The sequence below is a fragment of the Aegilops tauschii genome, chromosome 6 (assembly GCF_002575655.3).
Source record: "Aegilops tauschii subsp. strangulata cultivar AL8/78 chromosome 6, Aet v6.0, whole genome shotgun sequence".
NCBI classification, from domain to species: domain Eukaryota; kingdom Viridiplantae; phylum Streptophyta; class Magnoliopsida; order Poales; family Poaceae; genus Aegilops; species Aegilops tauschii.
This window is the reverse complement of record NC_053040.3, coordinates 89,580,066-89,595,356: the sequence shown is the minus strand read 5'-3', so window position 1 is coordinate 89,595,356 and position 15,291 is coordinate 89,580,066.

The following is a 15,291-nucleotide window of genomic DNA, read 5'->3' as shown; positions in this document are numbered from 1 at the left end:
GGGTTTTGAATCCATTGATTAAGAAGTTAGTTATGTTTAGAATCACAATCCCACCATACAAATCACAATATAAATTTGAATGTCATAACCAAAAGTAACCCTTGATTCATTAGTATATAAATTTGTCCACAATATGTAGTTATATTAGCTCTGTTGTTCAATTTGTGTGCATGACAATGGAAAATGCAAAACAATGATCATAGTATATTGGGAGTATATTAGCCCTATGATCAATGTGTCATGTGTGCATATCTAAATTTTCAATTGGCTTCCGTATTTACTAGTGATGGATGTAATTGTATGTTCAGGAGGATGATGGTTGGGCTGTAGAAAGAGGAAGCTGGCCCAGTATGACCCGTATGATCCAGAGGAAAGTGATGATGAAGAATATGAGGTAAGCCTACTTGAAATTTAGATTCTTCATTTAGTTCCTTTGACATAGTGTATCCATGAATCTATAATGTATTAATGCAACTCATTGATGTGTGCATTATGATTCTGGAGAAGAAGTGTACAAGGGCAAGTCGCATCCTTCACAGCCAAGGAGCTGGTGAAGATCAAGGCCAAGGGAGTTGCTTCCTTCTACAACCGCAAGACCAAGAAGTGGCACTGCCCCTACTGCACCACCAAGCCAAAGCCAAGGGATGGCCGCTTCGATCACCTTCTGTCTCATGCGGAGGATGTAGCGATTCGCGGGGAGGACTACATGATCAGGAAGCAGCATGCCACCCTCGCGAAGGCCCTGACTCCGGCGTGATGTGATTGATGATGTGATGCTGTGAACTGAATCTTTAAGTCTATCTGTTGGGTTACTTTTGGTTTGTTGAACTAAATCTCGTTGGTTATGGTTTGTTGAAATGAATTTAGTTTTCATGAATTTGGTTATGGTTGGCTATGTTGATGCTAGTAATCTGGTTGCTATCTATATTTGCCTGTCCTTAAATTTGCCTGTGGTATATTTGTCTATCCTGAATATATGGTTAGTTATGTTTAGATGTTGTGAATCTATGGTGTAGGAAATCAAATGCATGCTCCGAATGATCATGTAAACCTTGGCAAACCTGGACAATATAAATTCAAGAAAATGCAAAAAAAACCTTGGCAAACTATCTATGTTTGTGTAGGAGATTGTGACACCCAAAATTTTTTTTTTTGGTTTTATCAAAATCTTTTATTTGATTTGAGGAGGGTATTTAAATTTTTCTTCTAAAAGGATTTTTCCCTCTCAAAATATTTTCTTTTGTGACAAGTGTTTTGTTTTGGATTCACCCAAGACTTGATTTTGGTCTTGGAGGTTTTTCCATCTTATGTGGACTCAAAACCAAATGCTTTTCATTTGGGAAATTTCTTTTGAAAAATCTTTTTAAATAGCCCTAGGGCATTTTGAGTGATCTTTTCCCCTTTTCAAAATTCCTCTTGCCATGACATGAGTGGAAATCCCCTCCCAGAAGCATTTCCCCATCTTTGGATCATGATATACCTCAAATCCAGTAAGTTGAACCTCTCCATATTTTTATTTCTCGTCAAAAACAATTTCTGCCTTCTATCTTGATCCTTGGAGGTTTACAAAGGAGCTACCCTTTCTGCTTTGAGTTTTGCCTCCAAACCTTTTTCCCTAGCTAGTCCCTTGGGCCCTCATCCAGGATCCATGAAGATCCACTGGTCTCCAGTTCAAATATTTCAAACTACACTTGCTGCAAGTTTTGACCTCATTTGCCAAATTTGATGAAATTCATTTGAATTCTTCTCCTAAAAATCTGAGAAAATTCAGGCAGCCTCTGGGTGCATTGAGAGGTCACCTCACCAAGTCCCAGCTCCAGAAAAAATCTTCTCCTTGCCAAATCATTTCATCGAACACCTGCTGGACACTGTTGCTATCATGTTCAGTAAATTCAGATAAACAGTTTCAGAGCTGCTGTCGTTTTCTTCAGAGCCCGACGTCGATCTCGCCAGTGCCGCGGTGGCGCCATGCTCCCCGTCCCCTCCTTCTTGTCCCTGGCGCCGCACGAACGCCTGGAAGGTTGCGGGCGTCGGCGACGAGCAGGAGGAGGTGCGCCACCCCGTGAGCGACGGCAGCGGCGGCTTTGCGGCCGCCAGAGAGGGGCGCAGCATAGACGGCGCCGTCCAGCGCCGCCCAAGCCACCGGAGGCCGCCGCGTGGCCACCCACTCCCCCGTGCGCGCTGCCACCCTTCGTCGTGGACTGCTAGGCGCGGAGCGCGCTCTCTGCCGCCGCCATGCCCGTACGGCCGCCCCGTCGAGGACCGGCGCAATTACGCCAAGCCCGACCAAGGTTAGCAGTGGAACGGCACCAGTGAAACTCCCTGATGTTGCCTGGCCACTTAAACCCCCTGCTCAACCACTGCCTCGCCGTAATCGCTCGCCGGAGATTTCCCGTTCACGGCCACCCCCTCGAACCGCCTATAAATAGAGGCCCCGAGCTCGAACCCGAACCCACACCACCTCTGCACACCTTCAATACCACGCCAAGCCACTGGAAGAGCCCCGAGGGAGCCTTCTTCCCCAACTCCGGCCGCCTCGACCCGCCACGGGATCCAGCTCGATTCGCTGCCGTGCGTGCACCTCTACCCCTCAGCTCTTGCCAGTAGCCTTCTAGTGCATCCACTCTGCTGACCCGCGCTTAAATTTGAAGTTTGCAGCACCCACCGGAGTTCTCCACCATCGCCCGAGCCGCCATCCGTCGGAAAAAGTGTCGCCGTCGACGTGGTGCTCTCCGTCGGTCAAGTCCACCACCCACCGACGCGGAAGGACGCACTGAACCTCTTGGTACACTCCGATCTCCCTGCCTCGCCGTGGTTCAACGCCGGCGACCACCGCAGTCTTCGGGCGCCGGTGAGGTTTTCAAACCTGACGTGTGGACCCCCCCCCCCCCCGCCGTCAGCCTCTATTCTTCTTCCCCCTCGAACCATTTTCTGTTGGCGCCTTCGGGCAAATACGTTTTCTCTTTGGGCTGACGTCTTTTACTCCGAACCGTTTTCTGTTTTCCCAGTTAAGTCCCTGGATCTTTCCTGTTTCATCACAGATTAGTCCCTGGACTAAAGCCCTTATAACTTTTTAATAAAAGATGATTTTTGAGTGATTCTTTTTCTGTCAGTCTTGTATTTTTGTCTAGTTTTTTATAGTATTTATTTGGAAACAATTTGGAACAAAATTTTTATGCACGCGTCGATGTTCACGTTAGTGTACGTTTTTCGCTATACCGTAGGTTCCGGAAGAGGTGACGGAGCCGCGAACTTCGCCGAGCTAGACTCCGACTTCTCCGAACCAGGCAAGCATGTTTGAACCTCTGATATGACGGATGTTTTGCATGTTTGCTTGAATGGTTTGTGCATGGCATATGAGCACCGGTGAGTATCTCGTTGCATGTAAGGCAACTATTCGTGTGCTCCGAAGTTACTGTGATCTCTGATGAGAGATGGCCTAGTCATGTGGTGACATGAAAGGCGGTAAGGTGGTGTTGTTGTAGCATGCCAGCCTTACGATGTCTGATAAACTCCGATGTTAACGTGGACTGAGTCACGTTATCGTTCTTCCCCTTTCCGTGCCGCCACATGTTTTCTGCCAAGAATACGGTGTAGTAAGTTGGTAACCTCTTTCTGTGTACACACCAAATAGAGGGGCCGGGATGAGGGTTCCATGGCCCTGGATTAAAGCCAGTCATCCGGTCAGGGGGCATGGGTGTTTCCGGCTGGGACCGAGAGGGGGGCACCCCTTAGAGCGTGCGTATATAAATTTGATCCCATGCTACGCGAGGTTGTAGCCTCCCCGTCTCAAGGTTTTTCTTGAACGTTGCCGAGGGTGATTCCTGGCTTCGGAATGTTGAATGGGTGTGTACTGGTTAGATGTGTTTCTCGTAAAACACCGTAAAAGGAACTAGTCCCCGTGACTACTGAAATCCGTTGGCTGTGGTTAAAGTACAAACTCTGCAGAGTCAAATTCCTTCCGAGTCATCGTATCTATGGTCGAGGACCATGGCCAGTATATCCATATCTATGTCAATCCTCATGGTAAATCCCCGGTGAACAAACTTGAGTGGTAAACCCAGTTTAAATTGTTATTCCTATGGATGGACTAACCTTTTTTTTATCTCGTACTTGAAATGATTTATATTCTTGAACTACTGAATTATTAAGTTATGATATAAGCCCTTTATGTGATGTCGCTCAGACGTCCGACTGTGGCACTCTTGTTATTTACTTTTGATATAAGCCCTTTATGTGATGTCGCTCAGACGTCCGACTGTGGCACTCTTGTTATTTACTTTTGATATAAGCCCTTTATGTGATGTCGCTCAGACGTCCGACTGTGGCACTCTTGTTATTTCCTTTTTATATAAGCCCTCTATGTGATGTCGCTCAGACGTCCGACTGTGGCATGCTTGTTAATTACTTTTGATATAAGCCCTTTATGTGATGTCGCTCAGACGTCCGACTGTGGCATGCACTGTCATTTATATTTTATTATAAGCCCTTTATGTGGTGTCGCCTTGACGCCCGACTGCGTCATTGTTATTTTTATCTTTACCCTTCCGAGGAGTCTTTCAAACACTCGATTGGCCCTCAGTATTACTTTTGGGATTTCGGGAGGACTACCGCCCGACTTCTCTTTTATTCCCCATGCGATATTATCTCATTATCTGAGTGCGCTTGTTGATCTGTTCTTATGCATCATGTTTACATTTGTTATATCTTATGTCCGAACTGTCTTGCGAGTACTTTCATAGTACTCACCTGGCTTGTTGATTTGGCCAGATGTTGATGAAGGCGGTCTCATGGATGAAGAGTTTGATAGTGAGTACGACGCCTAGAGGAACCCCAGTCAGTCCCGTGCGATCCTGGATATTGGTCACTTGTATCTTATACGCTTCTGCCACCCACAATAAGTCTCCTCGAGCCTCACTCCGACGCTCGAAGAGCTGTTAGTTTTCAGGAGTCATATCACCCACTTAGCTGTGATATATCCACCACCGCTTTTATCGCGAGTTAGTAGCTATGCCACCCTATCCGCCTTTATGTATTATTGGCATGCTTGTAATAAATTGTTGAGCAGTCTCTGCTCAACCTTGTATTATATTCAGTACTCCTGGTATTTTCTTCTCTGATCAAGATTTTGTCTACCAGTAAGAAGGATTCTTCTTTAATGGTCCGTAAAAGGGATCGATTTCTCAATAAATATTTTTATTGGAAAACCAGTCGTGACAGAGATCATGTGTGCAAAATTTGAAGTGATTTAGAGGAGGTCAAATAAATTTGAATTTGAGAAATGTGCTCAAAATGAGCTCGCAGGCTAGGGTAAACAACCCATTTGTAATCAAGTTTTTTGGACCTACTCTAAATGAGCCAAATGTTTTTTTATTAACACAAATTCACTTTCCAAAGTGTAGATTCGAAGTCTCACTATTTTTTGAATTAATCTTCATATTTTTACATTTTCTTTTGAAAACATATGTTTACTATAAAACCTATTGAAAACACATTTGAAATATGAAAATGGAAAACTAACTTCATATCCTTCTTATTCACTTTGAAATAAAGCTTTGGTGATTTTTTTGATTTTTTTTACAAATTCAAAAACAGAAGGTAACCCTACCTCCTCTCCTTGAACTCTATGAAATCATGTACATGATAGCTCATATGTGTGAAGGTTTTCTCATGAAAATGACCAAAGACCAAGTTTATGATTTTTGGTTGGTAACATGTCACATAAGACAACATTGTGCGCAGGTTATATTTTTTTGATTTTTTTAAATTAATGGTGCTCATTTGACCTCGATCGTGCCAGCTAGGGTTTTTTCATGAAAATGACCATAGACCAAGTTTAGTATTTTTCCTCGTTAGTTTGTCTTATAAAGCGATGAACGGCGAAGGTTTCATACTTTTTTGATTTTTTTAATTAGTTATGCTCAGTTAAAGCCTTTGAAACCCCATTGACCAGCTCAAAACCCCTCTAAATCCCGTGGGGTTTTGCCTAACCCTAGCTCCCAACATCAGTCGTCCGATCATACCCTCGCGCCAAGCGATAGCCCTCAGATCTGGTCTTCTAGAAGGAATTAGGTGGGCTGGCTGCGTGTAGGCTCCGCACCGTTGGATCACAAGGACGGCTCCGCATCATTGGATCATCGGGCGATCCGCGAGAGGCGATCCTATTGGTTGTGCTCGGCTGCTCGCCCACCACTGACTCCACAAAAAAAACATTGTTATTGGGCCCAAAAGGAAACCAAGCTCTGGTTGGGCCATCGAATTGTGTCTTTTTCTGCATCGTTTGCTCTGTTTTTTGGGAACGTGCTAGCTCAGTATTTTTTTTGCATCGTTTGAAATCAATTGACATCGAGTAGCAAAATTTAGTTCTTTCTATTCTATACAAATGCAAAATGACCAAATTTTTAAGGGCCAAATTTATTTTTATCATGCAAAATGGCCACAAAGTATTCAGAAATTGTCTCTTTTTTACAACGGATTCCCACGCGTGCAATTAGCTTCTTTTTATTCTTCTTTTTCAAACCACCGTCTCCCACGCGCGTACACTCCCGATGCTGCAGTGGGTCTCAAAACAGGCTACTTCACATTTGACCCCGTTATTGGCACGTCCAAATAACACGTAGCACTACGGCTATTTAAGCCACACCCTCTGCCTCTGCCATCCCTCATCCATCTCCCATCCTCTCTGCCATCTGCCCTTCTTGCTCTTCGACCACTTCTCCTTCTTCTAGCACATCCTCAGCCTTGCAGTACATCTGACCAACCTACCACTTCCCACCCACCGTGCCGGAGAGGCTCTACCCTCCTGGCGTGTACATTGAGCGCACACTACGTGTGTGGGCGATATCCAGGTGGAGGACCGCAAGGAACTTCACCAAGTTCTTTGTCGCATCCGGCTACCACCACCTCCCGCGGGGATCTCCAAGGATGTTCCGTGTCGAGGAGGTCATCCAAAACGGGGTGGCGGTTGCTCTCCTTGCCCACTTCACCAACACATTCAACGCCTTCTACCTCCTCGGCCGGGTGTTTTGGTGTTGCTGCAAGTTCATTGCTTTCACCACCCACAACATGTTCACGGAGTACACCAACATCTTCCCCATCATGTCGCGCATGCACACTCTTCCGCACCCCATCGACAACGCCCCGGAGGAGCAGTGCAGGGCACCCGGAGGAGGAGCGAGGTGGAGAAGGTGGCGTCTAGGGTTCTAAACCCTCTGTCTATTTTTCCTTTTTTGAGTCTATGTTATGTTAAGTTGTAATTGAACTATGTTGGAGATGCTATGGGCTTGTTGGCCCTTTTATCAAGTTTTCTATCTATTCTATTATGAAGTTCTTCCTAGATTCAACTATGTGATCGTGCTATGGGCTTGTTGGCCCTATCTACATGTTTGTTGATTGTTTTCTTAGAGAGCTCGCTTTGTTAGTAACCACCTAGTGCATGCAGCCACAACAAATCCTTCTTTTTTTACAAAGGCCACAAATATGTAGCCACCTAGCTAGTGCATGCAGCCACAACATATTTGTTCAATTTATTTGTCGTAGAAAAATGGGTAAAAATGATGCTCTAAATCAAGGAGACAAGCGTGCGAGAAGAGAGGAACCAATGACAGCGACCGTCGCTGCATTCGTGGTGGCTGGCATGCACGAAAGAGGCTCGGTCAGTGCATCGTGGCGGCACGCATCAGCGCATGCATGCTCGGTCGGCGCATGCAGGCTCAGTCGGCACATCGTGGCGGCGTGCATCGGTGCATGCAGGCAGGCTTGTTGGGTGCATGCGTAGCAGGCTTCTGTCGTGGCGGCGCGGGCAGGCGTTTAATGCAAGGGACGGCCCAATGAAACCACGGCCCAACAGTTGAACATCTACACCGCCCAACGTGGCCGCACTCGTCAGAGTTAACGGTCAAAGCACTGACCCGACGGCAACATCCGTTGTGACCTCTTCTGAGGGTTTCGGGCAAGGGAGTGGGGAAAACTAAGCAAAAGTTAAGAGCGTGGGGATGAATGAGTAGAGCTAAGGAACTAGGGGCACAAATGTAAAAATCCCTTTCTTTTAATGGAGCATGGTATAGTTGGTACTCCGGGATCTCCTAGTTTCTTAGGTATTCCACCTTTAAAAGTATAATTAGCATGCATGGTGGAAATTTCAGCTTCCGGTATCTTTCTTTTATTTGTAACAATATCTTTCATATACTTAGCATAAGGATTCATTCTAAGCATATCAATCAAACACATACGCAAAAAGATAGGTCTAATCATTTCAACAAAGCGTTCAAAATCCTCATCATCCTTTTTCTTGGATGGTTTAGGAGGAAAAGGCATGGGTTTCTGAACCCATGGTTCTCTTTCTTTACCGTGCTTCCTGGCAACGAAATCTCTCTTATCATAACGTTGATTCTTTGATTGTGGGTTATCAAGATCAACAGCAGGTTCGATCTCTACATCATTGTTATTGCTAGGTTGAGCATCAACATGAACATCATCATTAATATTATCACTAGGTTCATGTTCATTACCAGATTGTGTTTCAGCATTAGAAATAGAAATATCATTGGGATTCTCAGGTGTGTCAACAACAGGTTCACTAGAAGCATGCAGAGTCCTATCATTTTTTCTTTTTCTTCTTCTTAGAAGGACTAGGTGCATCAACATTAGTTCTCTAAGAATCTTGCTCAATTCTCTTAGGGTGGCCCTCAGGATACAAAGGTTCTTGTGTCATTCTACCCCCTCTAGTCATAACTCTAACAGCATTATCATTTTTATTATTATTTAATTCATTGAGCAAATCATTCTGAGCTTTAAGCACTTGTTCTACTTGAGTGGTAGCCATAGAAGCATGTTTACTAATAAGTTTAAGTTCACCTTTAACTCTAGAGATATAATCACTCAACTGTTCAATCATATAAGCATTACGTTTCAATTGTCTACCAACATAAGCATTTAAGTTTTCTTTTTTAAAAATAAAATTATCAAACTCATCCAAGCATTGGCTAGCAGACTTATAACAAGGAATATCACCTTCATCGAATCTATAGACAGAATTATCAAGACCATGTATTTCTTCAATAGGTGGTAAATTCTTAACATCTTTAGCTTTAATACCCTTTTATTTCATAGGTTTCTTTGCCTCTTGCATATCTTCAGGACTGAGAAATAGAATACCCCTTTTCTTCGGAGTTGGTTCAGGAAGTGTCCAATCATTATCATTACTCAATATATTATTCAAATAGCAATTCAGCTTGATCAACAGTTCTTTCCGTGAAAACACAACCAGCACAACTGTCCAGGTGGTCTCTGGAAGCATCAGTTAGTCCATTATAAAAGATATCAAGTATTTCATTTTTCTTGAGAGGATGATCAGGCAAAGCATTAAGTAATCGGAGAAGCCTCCCCCAAGCTTGTGGGAGACTCTCTTCTTCAATTTGCACAAAATTATATATTTCCCTTAAGGCAGCTTGTTTCTTATGAGCAGGGAAATATCTAGCAGAGAGTTAATAAATCATATCCTGGGGACTACGAACACAACCAGGAGTAAGATAATTAAACCATGTTTTAGCGTCACCCTTTAATAAGAACAGAAATAACTTAAGGATATAGTAGTAACCAATTTTTTTCTCATGAGTGAATAGGGTGGCTATATCATTTAATTTAGTAAGATGTGCCACAACAGTTTCAGATTCATAGCCATAAAAAGGATGAGATTCAACCAAAGTAATTAACTCAGGATCGACAGAGAAATCATAATCCTTATCAGAAATACAGATAGGTGAAGTAGCAAAAGCAGGGTCATATTTCATTCTAGCATTCAAGGACTTTTCTTTCAGCTTAGCTAACAGTTTGTTAAGATCATATCTATCTTTGCAAGCAAAAAAGTCTCTAGCAGTTTCTTCATCCATAACATAACCCTTAGGTACACAAGGCAATTCATATCTAGGGGGAGAATCTTCATCATCACTTTCATCAATATTATCAGTTTCAATAATTTAATTCTCTCTAACCCTAGCAAGTTTTTCATCAAGAAATTCACCAAATGGCACATTATTATCAAGCATAGAAGTAGTTTCATCATAAGTATCATGCATAGCAGAAGTGGCATCATCAATAACATGAGACCTAGCAGAATCAATAGCAAGTGTAGGTGTCGCAAATTTACTCATAACAGAAGGTGAATCAAGTGCAAAGCTAGATGGCAATTCCTTACCACCCCTCGTAGTTGAGGGATAAATCTTGGTTTTTACGTCTTTCAAGTTCCTCATAGTGATCAATAGATATAAATCCCAAGTGACTCAAAGAATAGTGCTATGCTCCCCGGCAACGGTGCCAGAAAATAGTCTGGATAACCCACAAGTATAGGGGATCGCAATAGTTTTCGAGGGTAAAGTATTCAACCCAAATTTATTGATTCGACACAAGGGGGCCCAAAGAATATTCTCAAGTATTAGCAGTTGAGTTGTGAATTTAACCACACATGTAAGACTTAATATCTGCAGCAAAATATTTAGTAGCAAAGTAGTATGGAAGTAACGGTAACGGTGGCAAAAGTAACAGTAGCAGTTTTGTAGTAATTGTAACAGTGGCAACAGAAAAGTAACTAAGCAAAGATCAATATGTGAAAAGCTCGTAGGCAATGGATTAGTGATGGATAATTATGTCGGATGTGATTCCTCATGCAACAGTTATAACATAGGGTGACACAGAACTAGCTCCAGTTCATCAATGTCATGTCAGCATGTATTCCGAATATAGTCATACGTGCTTATGGAAAAAAACATGCATGGCATCTTTTGTCCTACCCTCTCATGGCAGCGGGGTCCTATTGGAAACTAAGGTATATTAAAGCCTCCTTTTAATAGAGTACCGGACCAAAGCATTAACACTTAGTGAATACATGAACTCCTCAAACTACGGTCATCACCGGGAGTGGTCCCGATTATTGTCACTTCGGGGTTACCGGATCATAACACATAGTAGGTGACTATTGACTTGCAAGATAGGATCAAGAACTCACATATATTCATGAAAACATAATAGGTTCAGATCTGAAATCATGGCACTCGGGTACTAGTGACAAGCATTAAGCATAGCAAATTCATAGCAACATCAATTTGAGAACATAGTAGATAGTAGGGATCAAACCCTAACAAAACTAACTCGATTACCTGGTAAATCTCATCCAACCCATCACCGTCCAGCAAGCCTACTTTGAAATTACTCACGCAGGGCGGTGAGCATCATGAAATTGATGATGGTGGAAGGTTGATGATGACGACGACGACGGATTCCCCTCTCCGGAGCCCCGAACGGACTCCAGATCAGCCCTCCCGAGAGAGATTAGGGCTTGGCAGTGGCTCCGTATCATAAAATGCGGTTGATCCTTCTCTCTGGGTTTTTTCTCCCTGAATGTGAATATATAGAGTTGGAGTTGAGGTCGGTGGAGCCTCAGGGGGCCCACGAGGCAGAGGTCGCGCCCCAGGGGGGTGCGCGCGCCCCCAACCTCGTGGACAGGGTGTGGGCCCCCTGTTGTTGATTCTTTCGCCAGTATTTTTTATATATTCCAAAAATATTCTCCTGAAATTTCAAGTCATTCCGAGAACTTTTATTTCTGCACAAAAATAACACCTTGATAATTCTGCTGAAAATAGCGTCAGTCCGGGTTAGTTCCATTCAAATCATGCAAGTTAGAGTCCAAAACAAGGGCAAAAGTGTTTGGAAAAGTAGATACAATGGAGACATATTACTAGGTGCATCAGTATTAATTCTCTGAGAATCTTGCTCAGCTCTCTTAGGATGGTGTCGGTGTCAAAACCGGCGGATCTCGGGTAGGGGGTCCCGAACTGTGCGTCTAAGGTCGATGGTAACAAGAGACAGGGGACACGATGTTTACCCAGGTTCGGTCCCTCTCTATGGAGGTAATACCGTAATTCATGCTTGATTGATCTTGATGAATATGAGTATTACAAGAGTTGATCTACCACGAGATCATAATGGCTAAACCCTAGAAGTCTAGCCTGTATGACTATGGTAATGAGTATCTCCGGGTCTATAGACCTATCCCTCCGATTTATATAGACACCGGAGGGATCTAAGGTTACACAAGGTCGGTTACAGAGAAAGGAATCTTCTTGTTTGATTGCCAAGCTTGCCTTCCACGCCAAGGAGAGTCCCATTCGGAGACGTAGAGAGTCTTCAGTCTTCGTATCTTCACAACCCATCAGTCCGGCCCATGTCTAATAGGCTGGACGCCTGAGGACCCCTTAGTCCAGGACTCCCTCAATAGCCCCCGAACCAGTCTTCAATAGCGAGGTGTTTGGCACACAAATTGTCTTCGACATTGCAAGGCGGGTTCCATCTCTAATGATTTTCAAGTAGTGTATTCGGCCGTAGATTCAATGTCTCCACTCAGCTTCCGCGCATTAAAAACCTTGTATTCCACTTGTCGACTGAATGCGGGGGGTCAGGGTATTTTTGTAAATAACACCCTGTTCAGGCCAGGAAGAGCGCCTATTTAAAGAGATCGGATCTTAGATCCATTCAATATCTCGCAGAGAAAAATCCCCAAAGACCACTAGGAGAAGCCATTCCAACCTGGCTAGCATTCCCAGTTCCTCATGCGACTCAGAGAGAGGCAAGTGGGAGAGGTGCTCAGTGGCCCACATCCAATTAGAGAAGCTGCAAACGCAGGGATTCCTCCCCCCGCGGATCTGGTCCCTGTTCGAGCAGGGCAAGCTTCCCTTAACGGTGAGACCCAGGCAGAGGATTTTCCCAATCCATCCGGGAGGGAGCGAGTTTGTTTTGTCCCTTATTTGCTAAGGGGAGTTGGGTTTCCAATCCATCCGTTCCTCCGAGGGCTTCTAGAATACCATGGCCTTCAGCTGCATAACTTTACTCCCGCCTCTATTCTGCATATTGCGGGCTACGTCGCTTTGTGCGAACTGTTCCTGGGCATTGAGGCCCATTTCGAACTATGGAGAAAGTTGTTCTGTCTTGTCCCGCGCAACCACCAGGGGTCAATATTTGAAGTGGGCGGAGCCGAAGTATGGCGCGTCGCCGGTACCGGATACCTGTCCGGCACACCAAGGAAAGCATCCAAAGAATGGCCTTTCGAATGGTTCTATATAGAAGACGTCACTCTTCCCGACCTAGTTCGCAAGGGTTTCCCAGAATTTGCCAGCGTTCCGTTGAAGAAACATTACAACTGGCGTCCCCGAAGTCTTCAAGAGGAGGACAGCGCGGAGGTTCGTCAGCTGCTAGGCAAGATAAGGATGCTTGCCCAATCTGGCTTTACAATAGTGGAGGTTATGGCGACCTCCATAGTGCGAGGGGTTCAGCCACTTCAATACAGAGGGCTCCCAATGTGGCACTACAATGGGGAGGATTATGCCTCCCGTTGTGGTCGGAAAGGTCCGGAAACCCCCGCCGCTCTAGCCAAGATACTGGCCGAGCAATTTAAAGGGAAGGAAGAAGAATTTCTCTGCATCAATCGCAGAGACGGGTACTCCATGTACAACCCTCCCAGCTGGGTAAATCCCAATCCCTTTGCTTGTATTCTCCCCGCTCCCTTAGCCATTTTTAACGAATTCCCAATCTGTCTATTTTGAAACAGCACTGGCGGAAGGTAACCGAGGGGCTTAATAGCCCTGCCCCACAGCCGGAAAACCATAACCGGGAGCTTGATCCTGGGTTTGAAGAGGACCCGGATATATTCGTGTTACTCACGGAAGGGGTGTTTTACCCGGCGAGCTATGACGGCACAGATGTGGCCATCACTGTCGATTATCCTAGTCTTCTTCCAGCTTCCCACGTAAGTAATCAAGAGAAATCCCCCTCGAAAGAGTTTCCTCGCACTGCCTCACCCGCCGCACTGTCTCATGCTTCAAAGGGGAGGCGTTCGGCACGTCATGCTACGCTGGGGATGACTCCAAGGAGAGTGGCCCCCACGCCGAGCAAGGCCTCGAAAAGGAAGGTCGGCGAAGACAAGGCCGGTCCTTCGTCGAAGAGGTATGGATTTAAAGGTATGCTTTGGCAGTTATATCCAACAGTGATTGTTATGTTGGACCTGTATCAGGAAAAAGGTTCGCCAGACTATGACCAGGGATTCGGCCGGTCGCACTCCCATCAACCGGGAGTTAGAGCCCACCGGAGAGGTGGGGCGGCTGCTATGGGGACAACGCCGGACTGTTCTTCGGCCGAGGGTTCGGAAGACATGTCCGTTACCAACTCAGAAGTAGAGAGCGCCATGATTCATCGGTGATGCGGGGCTGTCTTACGAGACCCCATGTTCTTGGGAGAGGCATTCAATGCCTTTAGCTCGGCTGACGCATACATCCGAGCTGCTCGAGATGGGCTTAGAAAAGCCATAAAGCAACATTTGACAGATGTGCAGGTAAGTTTTTCTTTGTCCGAAAAGGATAACCATATGCCCATAGCCCCCGAGACTGAAAGCAGCTAGTACAACTGATTTAAGGATCGTTGCATAACCAGGTCCTTATAGAGAAGAATGACTTGCTAACTCAGGAGCTAGAGCAGTGTCGGGCGCAGCTAAATGCTACTACCGCCAAACTGGACAACTTCAAGAAGGCGTCTTCTGGTAACATTCCCTTCCATCGAGGAACAATAATTGTATACCAACTGTAGTAATACTGTTGTTGACCGCATAATTGGATCGCTCGATCAACTTGAAGAGAAGTTGAGGATCGCCCAAGAGGGAGAAAAAGAGGCGAAAAGGCTACACGCCACAGGCGAGCGTGTGCTGACCCGAGTCATACGGGAGAAAAACAAGCTACAGGATTCCAACACTACATTGGGTGAAGAATTGAAAGATGTGCGAGCCCAGCTAGCCGATTCCGTGAAGGAGAACAAGAAGCTGCGAGGCGGCATATTTAGTATGTGTCTAAACTATTTTTAAAGTAGTTCGGAGATAAATGGAACTGATATAGTTATGATTGCAGGTATATTAACGGGCCGTCCTGAAGAGGAGGTGTCCGGATCATCAAGTGATCTACTGTAAGGGTTGTCGCAAGTGCACGAACAGGCTCGGCTGGCGATGCGGAGTGTTGCCAAGGCCTTATGGCCCTCCGCCTCCCCTCTAGGAAGTATGGAGGAGCTTGTAGAGCTGTTCAAAGGAGCGCGGCGGCGTATCCGACTACGAAAGATATCCGTCTGCCGAGAGGGTGCGCGAGAGGCCTGGGCCGTGGTGAAGACGCGCTATACCAAGCTGGATCCTAATCACATGGCCCGTGTCGGACCGCTAGAGTCGAATGGGGAAGAAATTCCCATCAATTTAGTATACGATCAAGT